The sequence below is a fragment of the Condylostylus longicornis genome, unplaced genomic scaffold (genome assembly GCF_029603195.1).
Source record: "Condylostylus longicornis isolate FDR11 unplaced genomic scaffold, ASM2960319v2 ptg000157l, whole genome shotgun sequence".
Lineage (NCBI taxonomy): Eukaryota > Metazoa > Arthropoda > Insecta > Diptera > Dolichopodidae > Condylostylus > Condylostylus longicornis.
In genome coordinates, this window is record NW_026578125.1 from 486776 (window position 1) to 504865 (window position 18090).

Sequence of the window (18090 nt, forward strand, 5' to 3'; positions counted from 1 at the left end):
ATTCAAGTTGATCCGGATGTGGAGCCTGTGAAGTTACCAACCAGACGAATATTTGTGCTATCTTCGAAGTCAGTTTTGCGACGGTTTAAACAGTACTTATGTGAATTACAAGAAGGATATAAGTGGAATATGCGAATAAATTATCACCAGGTCAACTACTTGTCAAAAAAGAAGACAGTTTACCTTCTTTGGAGTAGGAATTTGGGAGAGTTATACAAACAAGGAAATTATATATCAAGGGAAGCAATGATTTAACAAGAGTAGTAGAAATAAAAACTGCATTGTTCAGTCAAAAATCGTATTGTTATCTTCCGGTGGTGCGTCCTGGTAATGGTGGATGGTAGAAAGGTGATTGAAATGAGCAAAGTCCCATTCGGGTCATCTGTCGCGGCGAATTCTTCGTTTTGTTATTATTTAAACGCTTACAGTTTGGAAGGTCTACGGCAAGCAGCGCTCCGTTTTTCCTTAATTTCTCCCAAAATACCGCTAGAGTGAAAGGAAGCAAATCATCTTAGTGTGCTGGTGTTGGGCCAGGTTTGAACGCGCTGACAAGAGCAACGTCTAATGTAACGGTGACAAGCTCTGCAGGGAAACCAATAGGGCATAAGTTTATTTTGGAACCTGAAGCGGCTCTAAGGGCTGTTGGTGGAACAGATGAAGCAACCACTTCAAAAGGGAGTGCTCAGCTGGTGGCGACAAAAAAGGAGGACAAGCCGGCAGAAAAAAAAACTCACAGCCTTACAAGCTAGGAAGGCCAAAAGAAGAAAAGAGAGCCTATACACAAGAGCCGGAAAAAGTCATATGGCCGTGAGGTGCATCCAAATACATCCATAGCATATCAGAACATCTACGGATGCTGTGGTCCGTAGATATATGAATTATCACCTCGACATCGCCCTTATCCAAGAGCCTTCTATAGTGAAGGATCAGATTAACCTAATGAAGCCTAACAGGTGAGCTATTGTATGATAATACAATTGGGGGTAGGCCTAGGGCCTTGTTTAGTTAAAGACTAGCATATTGTTATGTCCCTTAGCAGTTTCTTTTATCGAAAGAAAAACTAAATTTTCTTTCGTGGTAAAAATGAATTTCAGAAAACATAGGAGTTTTTGTCCCCATCCCTAACAATAATTTTAATAACATAACTTAAATTTGTGGTCATATTTTATACCTCTTTTTCTTACATACAACCTATACACACATAGACATCTTTATTCTCAAGACTCCGTAATACCACAGACATCTTTATACTCACACATTTTACATTTTAGGAGTCTATGATATACAAAACAGAAAAAAATTGGTACAGCCGGATATTGGATGATTTGTGTATTTACGCATAAGTATATATATGTACTTGCACCTTATTAGTATTTGTAATTTTTTTTATTGTTTCTTTTCATTCTATTCTCTCTTGTACGCATAATGCAAAATGGTTGTAGAATTTTATATTTCTTTTATTTCAATTTTAATTACATATATTGAAAACTCTATACATACTGAAAAATTGTTGAATTTTAAATATGCTAATGGACATTTTGTGCCAATCCTTGTATGCCGCATACCATTCTAATGTGAAATATAGGTGTGTGTATAATCATGGTGGTGGTAGATGCTAATGAATTGTATGAAATATCATGCGAAATTCGGTATAGGGTTAAATATCGAATCATATAATATTTTTTCATTAGAAATTTTTTACAAATCGAAATTTCTAGTCATACATCATACGATTGTACCATTAGGAACTTTTTCTTGATGTGTTTGATTTGTATGTGTGAGTATGGAATTTTTTCTTAAATTTTAGTTAAAAATGAAGGGTCGGTTTCTGTTCGCCGTAATGTGCAGACGATAAAAGTTTCAAAAAGAAAAGTAAACAATTAATTAAAAAATAATAATAATTGAGATAAGTAAATAGTTAATTGAAAATAATAATAATGGAAATAATAATAATTGAAAAAAAGAAGAAATTATTTAATAAATTTAAAAAAAAAGTCTAAAACTGTTACATATTCAAAAGTTATATATGTACATAAATTGTTTAATATACATACCTGCACAAAAAAAATTATTATTAAATTTTACAAAGAAAGAAATATAATGGAGGAAAAAATTAAATGTACATTTACAAATAAGTTATGTAAATAAAAGAAAAAGAAGAAAAAAATCGTCTTTTACCACACATTAAACAAGTTTGTTTTATTATAAGACTACTGCAACTATGATAATCAGTTTAAAAACAATATTGATAAAGTAACTTAAAAATTACTTTACTTAATGATAAGTGTTTCCTATTCATGAATCGTTTCAAAAAGTTGCACTCCAAATTAAATTTTTAATACTAAAACCTTCAGTGCTAAAATCTTTTTAAAAGTATTTTCAAAAACGAAAGTTTAAAATTTTAAATTCGAAAATGTAATAATATCTTCTCAAATAATATATATTCAAATGTTTAAATCTTTTAAATGTTAATTAGAAGAAAAAAAAAAAGGAACCCCTTTGGAAGCCTGAGGAGCCGGCCTTACTATAAGTACTGGGTCCAGTTCTTTTTTTTATTATTCTTTTATTATATTGGCAGCTTTTGATGGCATAAAAAAAGAAAAAATGTTTAAAAAAAAGAATTAAAAAAAAACAATATTTAAAAAAATGAAATTGAAAACTTAAATTTAAGAAAAGAAAAACAAGAAAAAGAAAGCAAAATATAATATAATAACATTTTATTTGATTTAAATTTTTTTTTTGGAAATTTTTAACATATTTTGGAAAAACAACAAAAAAAATATTAATTTTCATCATAAAAGTAATTTTCGTTGCTATTTTCAAAAAATAACTACTTTGCTATTATCACATTTTAATAATTTATGTTGACATTTTTTTTGAGATAAATATTTTGTTAAGACAAAATAATTTAAATTCTTTACTTGCCTTGAAGTTCAATTATTTGTATTTAAAAGTATTCAAAAAAAACAAATATTTGAAAATGATTTTTTATAAAGAAAAAGTAATTGTAAATAAAGCGAATTATGAAAATTAACTAAAAATTATTTTGTAAATTTACTTTTGTGTATTTTTTTTTATAAGATATTACAAATTTTCAGTTGAAATATTATAAAAAGTACTACCTTTTAAAACATAAATAATGTAACCTTTTAATAAAGTTTAAAAATATTGATAACAAACAAAAAATTATACATAATTTATATTCAATTTATAATTCAAAATTTATTCTTGGATATATAAGTTAATTTTGAAATTTATAATTTTTTGAAACAAAATAATAAAATTGGATTATTTCGTAATAGGAAATATTTTGCCTTATGCGAAAATTATTCAAAATTCATTATTTTGCTATTTTATTTTAATTCTTGCAACAGATATAGTAATTTTTTTATAATGATTGTTTCAATTATAATTTATTAATTTTTAATTATTTGACATGCAATTTTTTAATGATAATTTGGCATTTCTTTTCTTCCTTTTGTTTCTAACAATCGTAATATATGATTCGATTAGAATGGTGATGGAGTGGTAATTTCATCTCCTTTGGAGTGTCTGAAATTTAGGGGTTTTCGAGTAAAGTTTGGAAATCTCAATACCATCTGGAATTCATGGAAGAGTAGAGCTCGTGACAGTGTTGATTCATGACCCTGTCAGCATAGGGATGTGCAGTGTAGTGCACCCTATTTCAATTCTTCATGTTCTGATTCACTACAATGGACACCAGCTAAATAGCTAAATTCAATTTTAATTTTTTTTGCAATCGCACTAGTGGGCCTTTGAGGACGTCCTCACCTTCATCGTGTAAGCAGTTCATAACAATATCTTCCCATTCCAGATTACTGCCTCCCGTCCTCACCTTCATCGTGTAAGCAGTTCATAACAATATCTTCCCATTCCAGATTACTGCCTCCCGGGTGACTTTGTGAAGTAGTGATATAAAAAAAAGGGGTTAGTACCTACTTGAGTTTATATATATATCAATAGATTAACAGTTATGAATGAGGGCAATAGGTCGACATTCATAAATGCAGTTAGAGAAGAGGTTCTTGGCATTACCCTCAACGCTGAATTTATTTCCAGTGAGGTTGTTGGATGGCATGTCACAAATAAGACATCCATGTCCGACCATATGCAGATTAGGTTTGATATCTTGGTCTCCTTCAGCGTGGTAGAAGTGATGCATCGGGTGACTCAATCTACAGAATGGAGTTAATTCGAAACGCTCCTCATGGATGGGATTGAATCTTCTGTCAGAACAGTAGTGGATATCGAACTGGCCAGTGAGGCACTGACGGCGGTTATTACTAATGCCTATCATGGGAGCTGCCACGCTAAGACGAGGCGAAGCAATAGGAATCGTCCGTGTCTTATACTAAAGACCAGAAAGCTTTTCAATAAGACCAAAGCCTCGATAAAAGCTTACCCACGGTGGCTTTATCTAACCAGAGCATTAAAGATCTCTTAAATAAAGTTGCGTCAAACCAGTGATTTGTAATGTAGCATATTTGCTTTCAAAAAATGAAAATACTGCTCTTAAAAACAATCTATGTATATCTATTACACTATCAAAATTTCTATCATTCATATACGATACTATTTCAAGGATTGCATGCATGAAGGATGAGCGATTTATGCAGTCTTTAAAATAAAGCAAAAATAAATTTAGGTGTTAACATAATGCTCGAGTTAAGAGAAATAATTATAATTTTTAATGGCTTGGAATTTACCGTTAGTTTTCTGCGTTTATAAAAATTCGAAAAAAATTTAAAGTATAAGGAAGAGTTTAATTTAAATAAAAAAGAGTTTAATATTTTAAAAAATCTCAGGATATTATACACATTTTTTAAAAAGCTTCCCATTTAAATTCTATTGCACGAAAAAGAAAGAAAGGTAGGAGAAAAGAAAAAATGATAAAAAATTTGAAATTCATATTTCAGTATGGTTTCAAATGTTAATGAGGAAGGATGTATGATTTTTCATGCACATTTTGTATTTCCCAATAAGGTAAGTTGAGTAGTGTCGGCTAACAAAAATGTTAATAAAAGTAATATAGGTTGACACATTTCAACAATTTGAATTATCTCATTTCGGTTATTTATACGTTACTTATAAAATTGTCTCAAATAATTTCAGTTAGTTTTTAAGTTATTAAAAATAAATATGTATGTACCTACTTCCAATCAATTTTTTTTTAAATAATTATTTTAAAACTATTTTAAACATTTTATATTGAGTGCTTCAAAAATTTTGCTGTGCTCTTTTTTCATATTTTATTAGCAGGTAAACAAGAGCAATCTATTTACAAAATGTCCCTGCATGTGTATGTATGGTCTATCTTAATTCTAGACGGAAAGAATATTACATAAAGAACAAAAATTTTAAAATACCTGTTATTTTACAGTCGGAATTTTTGAGTCATTTGGTAAAATACCATTTATTTTAAAAATAAAAAAATATTCAAATCCGGTCATAAAAATATATGATTTTTTTTCCAAACATTTTAAATATTTTTTTTTCTTAGGTAATTGATATAAATAATAGTAAGTTTTTAATATTTTTTCACATAAAAATAGAGGTAAAATTTAGAAATGTATATAAAATTTGTATTTAAAAAATAATATTTGATTGTACTTTAAATATTATTTTCTAATTCCCTCTTCAAATTTTTTCTTTACTACTATTTATATCAATATTTAACAATTATCTTTCATTAATTATATTTTCAACTGGACACCACAGTTACTCCACATATCTTGAGTTAACTTACCCTATGAGAAAAAAAAGCTGTTCACTTAAAAATAATGAAATGCTTTCAGTAACATATAAAACGTTGAAGGCGAAGGTTGTGCTTGTTGTTTTTCCGCTGTTTCAAGAATTTTAAAATAATTCTGAATGAAAATACTAATATATTTTCTTGATTTTTCAAATATATTTTTAGAATTTCACCTGTTTTATAATAAGTGTTAATTTATTTTAATATTTCTTCTCAAAAAATAGCCACTTCGATTTAAAAAAACCCATATAAAATAAAGTCGTGCTTTCAAGTTTCTCTCTGAGCATTGGGACTTGTTAGATATAAAGACATTAATTGTATTATCACTTTTTTCTCTCAATTCTTTCAGATATGTTCCCTAGTTCCAAGAATTCGGCAAAAACTCGAATTTAATAAAAATTATATATAAATCAAAATTTCGATTTGAAATTTGAATTCTTGACATGTTGTTTGGAAAACTCCAAATTTCATTTTAATAAAAAATTGTTAGGTTTTGGTAAATTCTTTTTTATAAAAACTCGAAATGAAAATAGACAAAAATGATAGTTTTTTAAAGAAAAAGATGGCTCAGAAATGTAATTTTTCTATAAATACATTCGCAGCTTTAACATATACTTTCAAAAAGGAGAAGAATCCAGACATAAACTCATAAACTTATATAATGTACAAGCCATCTTAATATTTTTGCATATTTGTACGAGTATATCCAATTTCTTTTTTTCAAAAAAGAGAACTATTCATTTATTTAGTCCTGGTACACATATAAATATCGTATGTGAAGGCTATGTCGATTTTCTGTAAAATGATTTTATTTGTTGTTTAATTATACCCGTACGAGTACGAACGTATGTTCGAAGGGTATACTAAATTTGCCTTACCGTTTGTAACGCTAAGAAATAACGGTGTTAGATATAGACTCAAGTGTATGTTTTTGATCAGCGTCAAATTCTGAGTTGATTTAGCTTTGTCTGTCCGCCCGCCCGTCCGTCCGTCCGTCCGTCCGTCCCCAACTCAACGATAGCTCAAAAACTAATTGAGCTAAGTTCACCAAATTTTCACAAATGATTTGTTGTAGTAAGTGCCAGAACCCTATTTAAATTGGACATGATCGGGGTACCGGTTCGGGTAGCTGCCATACAACTTCAAAATTTATTTGGCTATATCTCAGAAACTATAAAAGTTATGGTATTGAAATTTCACACAAACGAATATATTAGTAGGGCCAATATGCCCCATAAAAGTCGTTGAAATTACTTGGCTCCTTCTGGTACCTGCCATACAACTTCAAAAGTTATTTAACTATATCTCAGAAACTATAAAAGCTGTGATATTGAGATTTCACACAAGTGAATATATTAGTAGGGCCGATGTGTCTGGTAAAAGTCGTTGAAATTACTTGGCTCCTTCTGGTACCTGCCATACAACTTCAAAAGTTATTTGACTATATTTCAGAAACTATTAAAGCTATGGTATTGAAATTGCACACAAACGAATATATTAGTAGGGCCAATGTGTCTCATAACAGTCGTTGAAATTACTTGGCTCCTTCTGGTACCTGCCATACAACTTCAAAAATTATTTGACTATATCTCAGAAACTATAAAAGCTGTGATATTGAGATTTCACACAAGTGAGTACATTAGTAGGGCCGATGTGCTTGATAAAATTCGCTAAAATTTCTTGGCTCTTTCTGGTAGCTGCCATACAACATCAATAGTAGTTTGGCACAACCAGTATTTTGAATAACACATAGTACTGAAATTTTGCATAAATTAATATGGTAATACGGCAACTTAAAGTCATAGTCTGCCCCATAGTTAGTTATGGCACATTAGTTATTCGCACATAGGATAACAAATTCGTACGGGTATCACAGAGTTGACAAGGTCAACTCTATTTTTTTCTCGTTTAATATTTAATTTTAATTTAAATTTTGTTAATAATTGTATTTATTAACAATTGTAATTATTGGTGATATTAAATAAAATGAATATTTATAATTTATATTAATTAAGTTTTTTCTTTTGTTCGTATATACTCGTATATAGTATAAAGCAAAGTTATTAATATAATATTTAGAATTAAACAAAGGCGCTTTTGAAAAAATTATACTAAAGTTTATTTAAAGAGAAAAATTTATTTAATGAATCGGTAATTTTTGGTGTATTGTTACAAGTTTTTATTATATGCATATTTAAATAAAATATAGTAAGATATTTGTTATGTAAATGCTATACCTTCATTTATTTTTCCAAAGAGGCAGGGCATGAGGGATAAATGAATACAAGCATTAGGATAAAGGAATCCGACACCAACGAAGTATTTTTAAGTTTAAGAGCTTTAAACATTATTTTGTTGCCTGTGGCAAATATAATTTAATTAACTACCTACTAATGTTAAGATTTAAACAATTTAATAAGTATGTAAATTAATCTCAAATAAAGGAAAATTAAAAAATTTTGTGTAATTTAGGTGTATATATAGGTACGTTTATGTGATAAAATTCATAGGTTTTCTAATCAAATAATACAAACTAGTTGTAAGAAAATTGGATTAAAAATTTTATTTTTTTATGGAAATATGTTATGCAGTTAATGAAGAAAGTGATTTCAAAAAGTATTTTTCTAAAGCGATTTCTTTATGTATTTACTATTTTGGTTTTACCTGAAAAATATTTTTTTACCTGAAATTTATTATTCTAGTTTGTGAGAACATGAAATTTAATTTTGTCATTATTTAAATGAAATAAAATAAATTCTGTATATATTTTGTATTTAATCGTTTTTATTTTTCAAACATCCCAAATCGCCATGAACATTTCTAATTTATTTGAAAATAACTAATATGAAAATAACTAATAATGTCTTGAGAATAAAAATGGTTGTCTACCAAAACATCTTAACATTTTTGCACTTGTTTGTATAGTCAGTTTTACCATAAACTCCTATCAGATAAAGATATCTGTGGTCCAGCCCTTGATATTTTTGGTATGTCGAGGTATTTATTGATACTTTTGCTGATATGTGTGTGTGTATATTCACTAAAATATGTGTTTTATTATTTAATTTATTTATTTATAATATTATTAATTGACAATTATTAATTATTAATTTCTATTTTTTTAACATTATTTGTTTTTTTTTTTAAATATAAATTTACTTTTATTATTCAAAATTATATATAAATTGCATTTATTTTTTTTTTATTATAACACTTTTTCTACTAGATATTTAATTTTTCCAATAAGATCACTCATTTTTTCAATTTTTGCATTTTTTCTTAAATTATCGACTGAAAGTCTCACCTAAAGTATATCTACTAACAAGTAGTTCGACTCTCCGTTTACATCACAGTAATGCAATCACTCACCAATATTTGTATACAAAAAATTCCCTTAGTTAAAAGAGTTAAGCAGTATACCTTCTTATTTTCATTTTTATACACATAAGAATTTTTGGGAGAGGGAAAGAGTACGCAATAGATGTCAACCTGTTTTTTTATAATGTATTTTGAAAGGCGACACTTTATTATTTGCTCGTATAATAAAGTATAGGGAAAACTGTTAAGAATTTTAAAAGCGACACAATAATTTCTGTAATTCATTCCAGTACAAGGTGGCCAAAAAGGTGTATTCATATTATAAAAGCGAAGCGGAAAAAAGGTGTTTAAAAAAAATTATTATAATTTATATGAAAAATAATAAAAATAAATTCTAAAAAGACATATAATATTAAAAAAAATTTTAAGTAGTTGTGAAAAAAATTTTTTTTATAATAATGGGTAAACATTATTTGAAGTGTTTAGGATGTAATATTGTGTGTAAGGCAAAAAAGCCGACACGAAAATTTCATTTGTTGCCAAGAGAAGTGGAGAGCTTTGTTCTTTTAAATGAATCGGTAATAACTATATTTCATAAAGTAATCAGTATACATCACCTTTTTTTCTTTATAAATTACTTTATTTCTATGTCACTACCTGATACTGTGTATCTACTGTACCAGGTACATGCATGTGTACATTCATACATGAAATTTCAAACTCTTTTGCTTTCATACATTCGAATTTTTTACCTAACTTTAAAAAATGAAAAATAAATTTTGTTATTATCAAAACAAAATTTTTATTTATTTTGTTAAAAATAACAAAATTTTTACCTAACTTAATTTAATTCTATTTCAGTTCAATGTTTTTGATACACTCGTTTGTTTACAATATTTTGTTTCTTTCTTGCCTACACAACTCTTATTGCCATCTATTTCTAAAAAAAATGGAATATTTTAAGAATTTGGAAGCGAGATGCAAATGAAAACTAACAGAATGGAACGAGTCGAATTACTTATTAGTAGATATACTTTGGTCTCACCTTTATAAACGAAGTGAATAAATTTTGTATATATTTTATTAGATATACAATACAGAATAATTCTCACTAAAAAGTTGCAATCATTTTTGTATGATAGTAACTGATTTTATTCTCACCTGGCTAGTAAAATAACGAGATACAGCATAAGGTTCGTAATAACTTCAAATGCCTTTTTTTTGAGACCAACGATTTTTTTTCTAGCGAATTTAATCGTTCGCAAACCATAAATCAATTTGACAAATATTCGAGTAAGTTATTCTCTTCGAGTACTTAACGTGTTACTCGCTTCGAATCATAACTCTATTAATCGTACGACTAATTGAATTACTGCTTACAAATTAAATTTGAATTAGTCAAATTTTCTGTCCTTTAGTTGTTTTATTATTATTGTAGAGAAAATAAAGTTTGGCGCAACCAATGGTTTGTAGTGTAGCACTTTTCTTTTGGTGATAATTTGAGAGGGGATGGGGATGGGAACACATTTTCTTCTAACAACATGAACAAAAAACTGTTAAAATTTCAGACTTTCACAACCTGGGGTCTAGAAGAAAAACGAAATAAAAAATTTGAAAAAAGCGGATTTTAGGTAATTCAACGGCCATTTTGTTTTTTTTTTTTAGTTCAAATATGGTACGTCGCGATAGAAGAAGCCAGCCGCTATGTTGCAAAATTTCAGGTTTTTAGGGGAGTATAACTTTTAGAGGGGGGCGGGCGATAGGTCAAAAGTTTCTTCTACGGAAATAAGTTTGTAGTAAAAATCTACGTCCATTTAAAATTGCAGCCACCTTTCCTCAAGGGTGTAGAAGTTTTGTAAACAAGTCCTCGGACGAAAGGACTGTGTTTACAAAACTGCTAAAATTAGGCACTTTTTTCAAAAATTTTTTGGAAATAAAATAATACAAATAAAAATCAGCTTGTCATGCTTACCACACACGAAAATTTTAGTACTCGCCATTTTCTATTTACTACTCGTTACCAGCTGTCAAAAATTAGTTGGAAAATAAGACAAGATTTTATCTTCCTCTTGCTATTTATGGGGTAATAATGGTATTAAGATTTTTTAAAAAATTTTTTAAACAAGATGGTATGAACATTTTCAAGAGGATTCATTCTTTAAAAGACACAGTTTCTCTACAGTATAATACAGTACTTGATTAATAGTAATACATGTATTGTAATTTTAGAATATCTTCAATCTTTTGTTTGGTTTTTTTTCTCTACAACCACTGTTTTTTGATTTAATACAGATTTTAATTTTTGTAAGTCAAGCTATGTAAATTGACATGTATACTTGATTGTAATATATTTGAGCTGAGCATGTGAAATAAAATAAAATAAATTTTTTGGAGAAAGACCCTTTTTCTTGGTGTTTCTTCCTAATATTTTGAAGTTCAAAGTTTTCTTGACGGGCATATAAATTTTTCTCACAATTATTATTTGGCAAATGAGCAAGATCAATTCATTTTCTCAAGTCGATACTTGTAGGGTAACTAAATAAAGATTTATTTTGTTCCAAGTTTTTACAATAAAATCCAACATATTTTTTTTTTATTTTCTTCTTGCAAGTATTTATTCCAGATGGTATGCAAGGTGCATAAAAAAATGATGTGAACAGCACATAACCGACCGCGATGTATATTTCTAAGTTAAGTGAAACTGTTACAGAATATTATAAAAATGCCTTTTAAATACTTTTTTCCAATTTTTAGGGCGATAGTAAGGTTTTAGTTAACATTCTTCTAAATTTGGCTTTAAGAAGAGTTTCACTTTGTGCCTTTCAAATTCCCTAAAACGCTCGCTAGTTAGTTTCAGTAACAACCAGAACTCAAATATCAAATTTCAAGAAATACCATTAATTAGTTCGGACTCCGAACCCTGATCGTTCCGAAAAATTTCTATGTTCATTGTTTAAATACTCCAAATTTAAATATTACATTTCAAGGAAATTGGTTGATTTTTTTTATTTATATGAACCAGGATATAAAATTGGCCTGCAAAAAAGTTCAGTTCCCATGCCCTGATATATGCCCAAAAGTTGATCAATCCGTGCCATAACCAAAACAAATTTACATATAAAATTTCATGAAAATCGGTTCAGAATTTCATGAAATCACGCGTATAGTTATTTAGAAATGTTGCATATAAATCTTTTTTTAATTTATGTATAGTTAGTGAATTTAGAGTGATGTCTAAATTATGATGTAACTGGATTCAACAATGATGTTGAAGTGTTCTAATTTGTTGTACTTTTGAAATCCAGGTGAATAAGATTTTCGCTTCTAATGTTGTAGTTGTGTTTATTTTTTTTTCTAAAAGAAAAAATAAATAGAACTACATCATAAATACATACTACACTGTTGTTGTATGTATTTATGATGTTTCAATTTTGTGAATTAGTAGTTTTAAATTTAATTTTATAAGGTCTTTTATCATTGGAATATTGATGTTTTATGTATGTATTGAGTTTTTTTCAGCTAGTTGAGATTATAAAGGGTTTTTATGGCCTTGTTCTGTATTACTTGCAGGTTGTCGATGTAGTTAGAGCAAGCTGGTACCCATATTTTGACACCGTCACTTAGGTGGCTGTTAAAAAGTGCTTAGTATATAGTATTTCTGACACTAATGGGTATACAATATGACATGTTGGCAAATATTCCAGCTACCGAACTTAACTTTTTGCTCATGTTATTAACGTGAGTGTCTTTTATTATACATTTATTTTATCTAAATGCGCCAAACAAGATGCTACAAAATTACAAAAATTTAACAATAGGGTTTACAAAAATTAACAACAAAAAGATTAAAAAAAATATTTTATATACTTAAAAACTAAATTCAATTATACAAAAACGAATTCAAGAGTGAAGCATACATTAATGACAAAATTAAAACATAAACATTGAGTTTATATTGTAATATGATTTACATTGAGTTGAGTAATGTAATATGATACATAGTAAAACAACAAAAAAAATAAAAAAAATTATGCTGAATACTAATTCATTATATTTATATGCTTTAATAATATTGTACAATTCGGTCAAATATTTTATTATTTAGTATTGTTCTAGGTCAATAATGTATTTTTGAATTTTTTTTTGAAAGGTGTATTTTGAAATTGTTGGTGAAAATAGATCACTAAAACGATTGAATATAGTACAACACCTATTTATAGGCTAATTTTTAGCGTATTCAATTCTGTGTATATATTTTAAGAACCTAGTGCGTCTGGCAGGTGTGACGTCGTTATTGAAAATAATTTTATCCTTAATGAAATCAACGTTTATATTTCCTGTGAGGACAGCATAGGTGAAATAAGAAGATAACATAGAGCGACGTGACTCTAGACTTAGCATATTCAAGAATTGAAGTCTAATATTGTATGAAGGAATATTATGGAAGTTATTGAGGTCAAAAAGGCCTCTTAAAGCAAATAGCAAAAAATTTTTTTAACCAACTCAATTTTATTTGTTTGTACAGAAAATGTAGGGTCCGAAATGACACTGCCATACTCTAAAATAGAACGAGCAAGGAAGCAATGAAGTGTTTTTGTTACTTCAGTATTAGTTCTCTAGCTCCCCTTTTAATGAAACCTAACATTATGCTTGCTTTAGAAATAATAGAATCATAATGAAAGTTGAAGTTCAGTTTCATAATATTCAGTTTACTGTCCATAATGATGTGTAGATCAGTAATATTCTTCAGGTCAACGCGTTTATAGGTGGAATTATGAAGAGAATATTCCTGAAAGAAGTTTGAACGCATACGTGAAAAGCTAATAACGTAACATTTTTTGGCATTACGATCTAACTTGTTAGCCACGCACCAAAAACTTAGGTGCCCTAATTTTAATTGCAGATATTTAGTGTCAGAAATATCGTTTACGATATGATACATTTTTAGATCATCGGTATAAATTAGATGCGGGACACCCGTCAAACACTGGGAGAGGTCGGAAATGAAAATATTGAAAAGATTGGACCTAAATGACTTCCTTGGGAAACTCCAGACTAGACATGGATAGGTTTTGATTTAACTTCCTGAAACTTAGCCAATTGAATCCTTTCGGTGAAGTAAGATTTCATCCAACTAGTGGACCTCTGAAACCAAATTTTCTTAGTTTTTGCTTAGGATATAATGCATCTTCTTGAAACCTCTTTTCCATTCACGAAGAATATCCGATGTAAAAATTGTCAAATTAGTTGTTGTAAAGCGACCAGTTCTAAACTCGTGTTGCTCATTATTTAATAACTTATTGACAACCCGGTCTCTGTAGCGAGACAAGATAAAAGTCTTGTTAGTAACCTCAACACAGTTGTAAGATGTACTCTTTGTACAGTTTGAAGAGCAGTAGCCTAGTATACGTCCTTGTGGTACTCTGAGCCTTACGTTTTCTAAACTGGTTCTAAACCTGTTTACTTCTGTGTACTGCCATCGATCACTTAAATATCAACTACTCGTAAACCACTTGTATGCCACCATAACTATATATTTTTTTCAACAATATTTGCGAGTAAATTGTATCGAAAGACTTTTTTAGATCAATGAACAACAGAGATACAATATTGCCCACATTTTTAAACTTCTGCACATTATTTACTATGTCTCAGAAGAACATCCTTTCCTGAAACCATATTGTCTAACTAACTGATAATAAGTCACCATCTTCTAGGAATTGATTAAGTTTGATATATATTGCTCTTTCTGTTATTTTTGCTAATATGGGCAGCAGAAATGTTGGTCGATAAATACTTACGTTTTCCTTTTTACCTGATTTATAAATTGACACAACTCTCCCTATTTTCAGCTGTTTCGGGACTGATTATATCTTCTCTGAAAGATTTATTGACCAGAACGGCAATGAGTTCGCACAAGTGTTTATTACATGCCTTCAGTATATTGATGTTATTGCTCAATGGACTTTGAATTATTCAAGTTTTTTATAACCCAAGTAACAATTTCCAAGAGTCAAAACTCTCATACCACATTCGAATACTCTTATATTTTTTTTTCTCTTTTTTGTTTTTATGCAACTCTCGTAAGGGTTTATAATTAAAGACTTAGCACTTCTAGTGTTAAAAATTCTGCTGCTGTCATAGCAGAACTACTTTCAGCAAGCCATATAAAATTTTAATTTTCATAAAGTATTTTTTATAAGATGTCAACTCTTATAGAATTTTGTTCTTAAAAGAATTTCTTTTTAAGTCTAGTTGTTAGGCACGGCCATTTTATTATTTTCATTTTTCCTTATCTAAACTTTAACCCTAAGACTGAGAACCTTTTTTTTTAAAAGAGTCCGAAAAATATTTATTGTACAGAAATTATTTAATTAGAATTAATGAAATGGAAAATTATAGCTTTATTTCAATCTAATAAAGCTTTAGTTGGAATTTATGCACATTAGTGTATTTATTTTTTGCTTAACCATTCTTAAATTTTAAAATTCATGTAAAAAAAAAGAAAAAAGATATTATAGGATAGATATTAAACATGTACAAAAAATTTTTTGAATTTCAATTATTTTTAGTTGGCGTTGCTTTTTTTCGAAGCACAATATCAAAAGAAAACTCCCTTTTATATGGAATAAAATACTTTTTATTTTTGCTAATATATTTCATGCGCTACATACGCACATTATCAAAGCTGATTTTTTTCCAATTAAAACAAAAAACAATAAAATTAAAATTCATTAAAATTAGAAATATTATACTTAACTTAATCTAATTATCTACCTGAGTTAATCTAAAATTTTACTCTTTATTTTTTAAAGGTGTCAAAGGTATGGACATATGTACACAAAAATTTTGCCAGGGAGAACCAAATTGTGTTAAATGTGTAGGCAGGCACTTAATATCAGATTTTAATAAGCCAAAGAGTACTGCAGCAAAGTGTTCCAATTGCTTGGAGGCCCACCCAGTGGCCAACTATAGGGTATGCCTTGTAGCTTAGGAACTGCAAAAACGTAGAAATAAGAACAGCAACAACTTGAAGAAGAATTCTGACCGGCCACCGAGGCAATTCACCTCGAGAATAGTCTTAAAAGATGTAACATACAAGGACGCAAGCAAGGGCCTGCGCCGTAAATGTTTTGTATAAAATCCAAAGTATGATGCAGAACATGCTAGATGTGATGGAAAAAATCTCTCAGAGATTGAGCATTTTAGACAGCGAAGGGAAAAAATCGAATACCAAAAGACCTGGTAAATGATGGCACGAGGTAATTTCAAAATAGCAACATGTAATTGCAATGGTATTGCAAATAAAAAAGGTATGCTTGAAGTTTTTATACATATACAGAATAAAGGCGTGTTATGGAAATATAGCGAAAGGTGGAACGGCGATAATAATAAAAAAATAGTGCATTGCGATCTGCACCAGATGCAAACCGAGGGAATGCAAATGACGGCGGCTCAGATCACTTCGACTACGCAAACATTTAGAGTGGCTGCATTATATTGTCACTCCAGATTTAAAATGACGGCAGAAATGTTTCAAAACGTTCTGGCAGACCTAGGCGATAGATTTATATTGGGGGGTGGCTTTAACGCCAAGCACACTGATTTGGGTTCAAGGCATGCTTCAACCAGAGGAAGAGAACTTACGTCAGAAATTAGAATTACTGCGAAGCCAACGTATTGGCCAACCAATGTTTATAAATGTCCAGATTTAATAGATTTCTTCATAACAAAATGGATTGCGAAAAATTTTGTCGAGGTACATACTCGTAATAACTATGATCTTAACTCCGATCATTCAATGGTTACAAAGGGAACTACAGATTGGTCAAGATTTCGCTTAGAGATTGGACGACAAATAGATCTAAGGAAAAGAATAAGAACGACCCAGCACATAGATGAAGAGGCCGAAAACTTTACTAAAATTATTCAAAATGCGGCTTGTAGTAGTTCGAAAATTAATTCTATAAGAAGGGGAGGCATTAGCTATCCCCCTCATATCAAGTAAGACAAAGTAGGCGGGCGAGAAAGAGGTATAAAAAATACAAGGAGGAATCGGTTGCCAATTATGTTCAAAATTTGACGGCGTGTGAGAGAACCCATTACTCACTAGGGAGGGCAACAAAGAAAATGAAGCAACCTATCAAACATCTCGCTTCTATTAAAAACAAATATGGAACGTGGGTAAAAACTGACAAAGACAAGTCGAATCGTTTGCGGATCATTTGGCCGATACAGTCAAGGCGTGTATGAAAATGAGGTATCTGCTTTTGTTGAGGATAGCGTTGCTATTCCAATTGTCAAGGAAATAGATGTTAGAGAAAATCAGGACTCTTAAACCTAAAAAGGCCCCGGGATTTGACCTAATAACGGCCAATATTTTGAAAAAATTACCCAAAAGGGGTATAACGATGCTTACGCGCCTGATAAATTCGTGTATAAGTTTTAATTATGTGCTTGAAAGTTGCAGAGATAATCACGCTGCACAAACTTGGTAAACCAATAGACAGGTCGACTTCTTATAGGCCAATCTCATTCTTACCGATGATTTCAAAACTGCTAGAGAAACTTTTATTGAGAAGACTTCACCCTACAATTGAAAGTAAAGGGTTAATCCCAAATCATCAATTTGGTTTTCGCCAAAACCACTCAACCATAGATCAGATTCATAGAATAACTGACCTAATACAAAATTCACTGGAAGAAAAAACAATATGTTCTATCATATTTTTGGACGTAGCCCAGGCCTTTGATAAGGTTCGGCAATGTGGATTAATAAAAGAACTTAGGCGATTACTACTAAGGCAGTATGTTGAGCTGCTCGAATCTTCGTTTAGAGATATCAGGTCGGGGGTACCACAGAGGAATATATTGGGCCCGATGTTATACTTATTATACACGTGTGATATTCCTGAATCGGAAGGAGTGACAACAGATACATTTGCTTATGATGAAGTGACAGCAGTTATCGCAATTGGACGAAATAAAAATGAATCTAC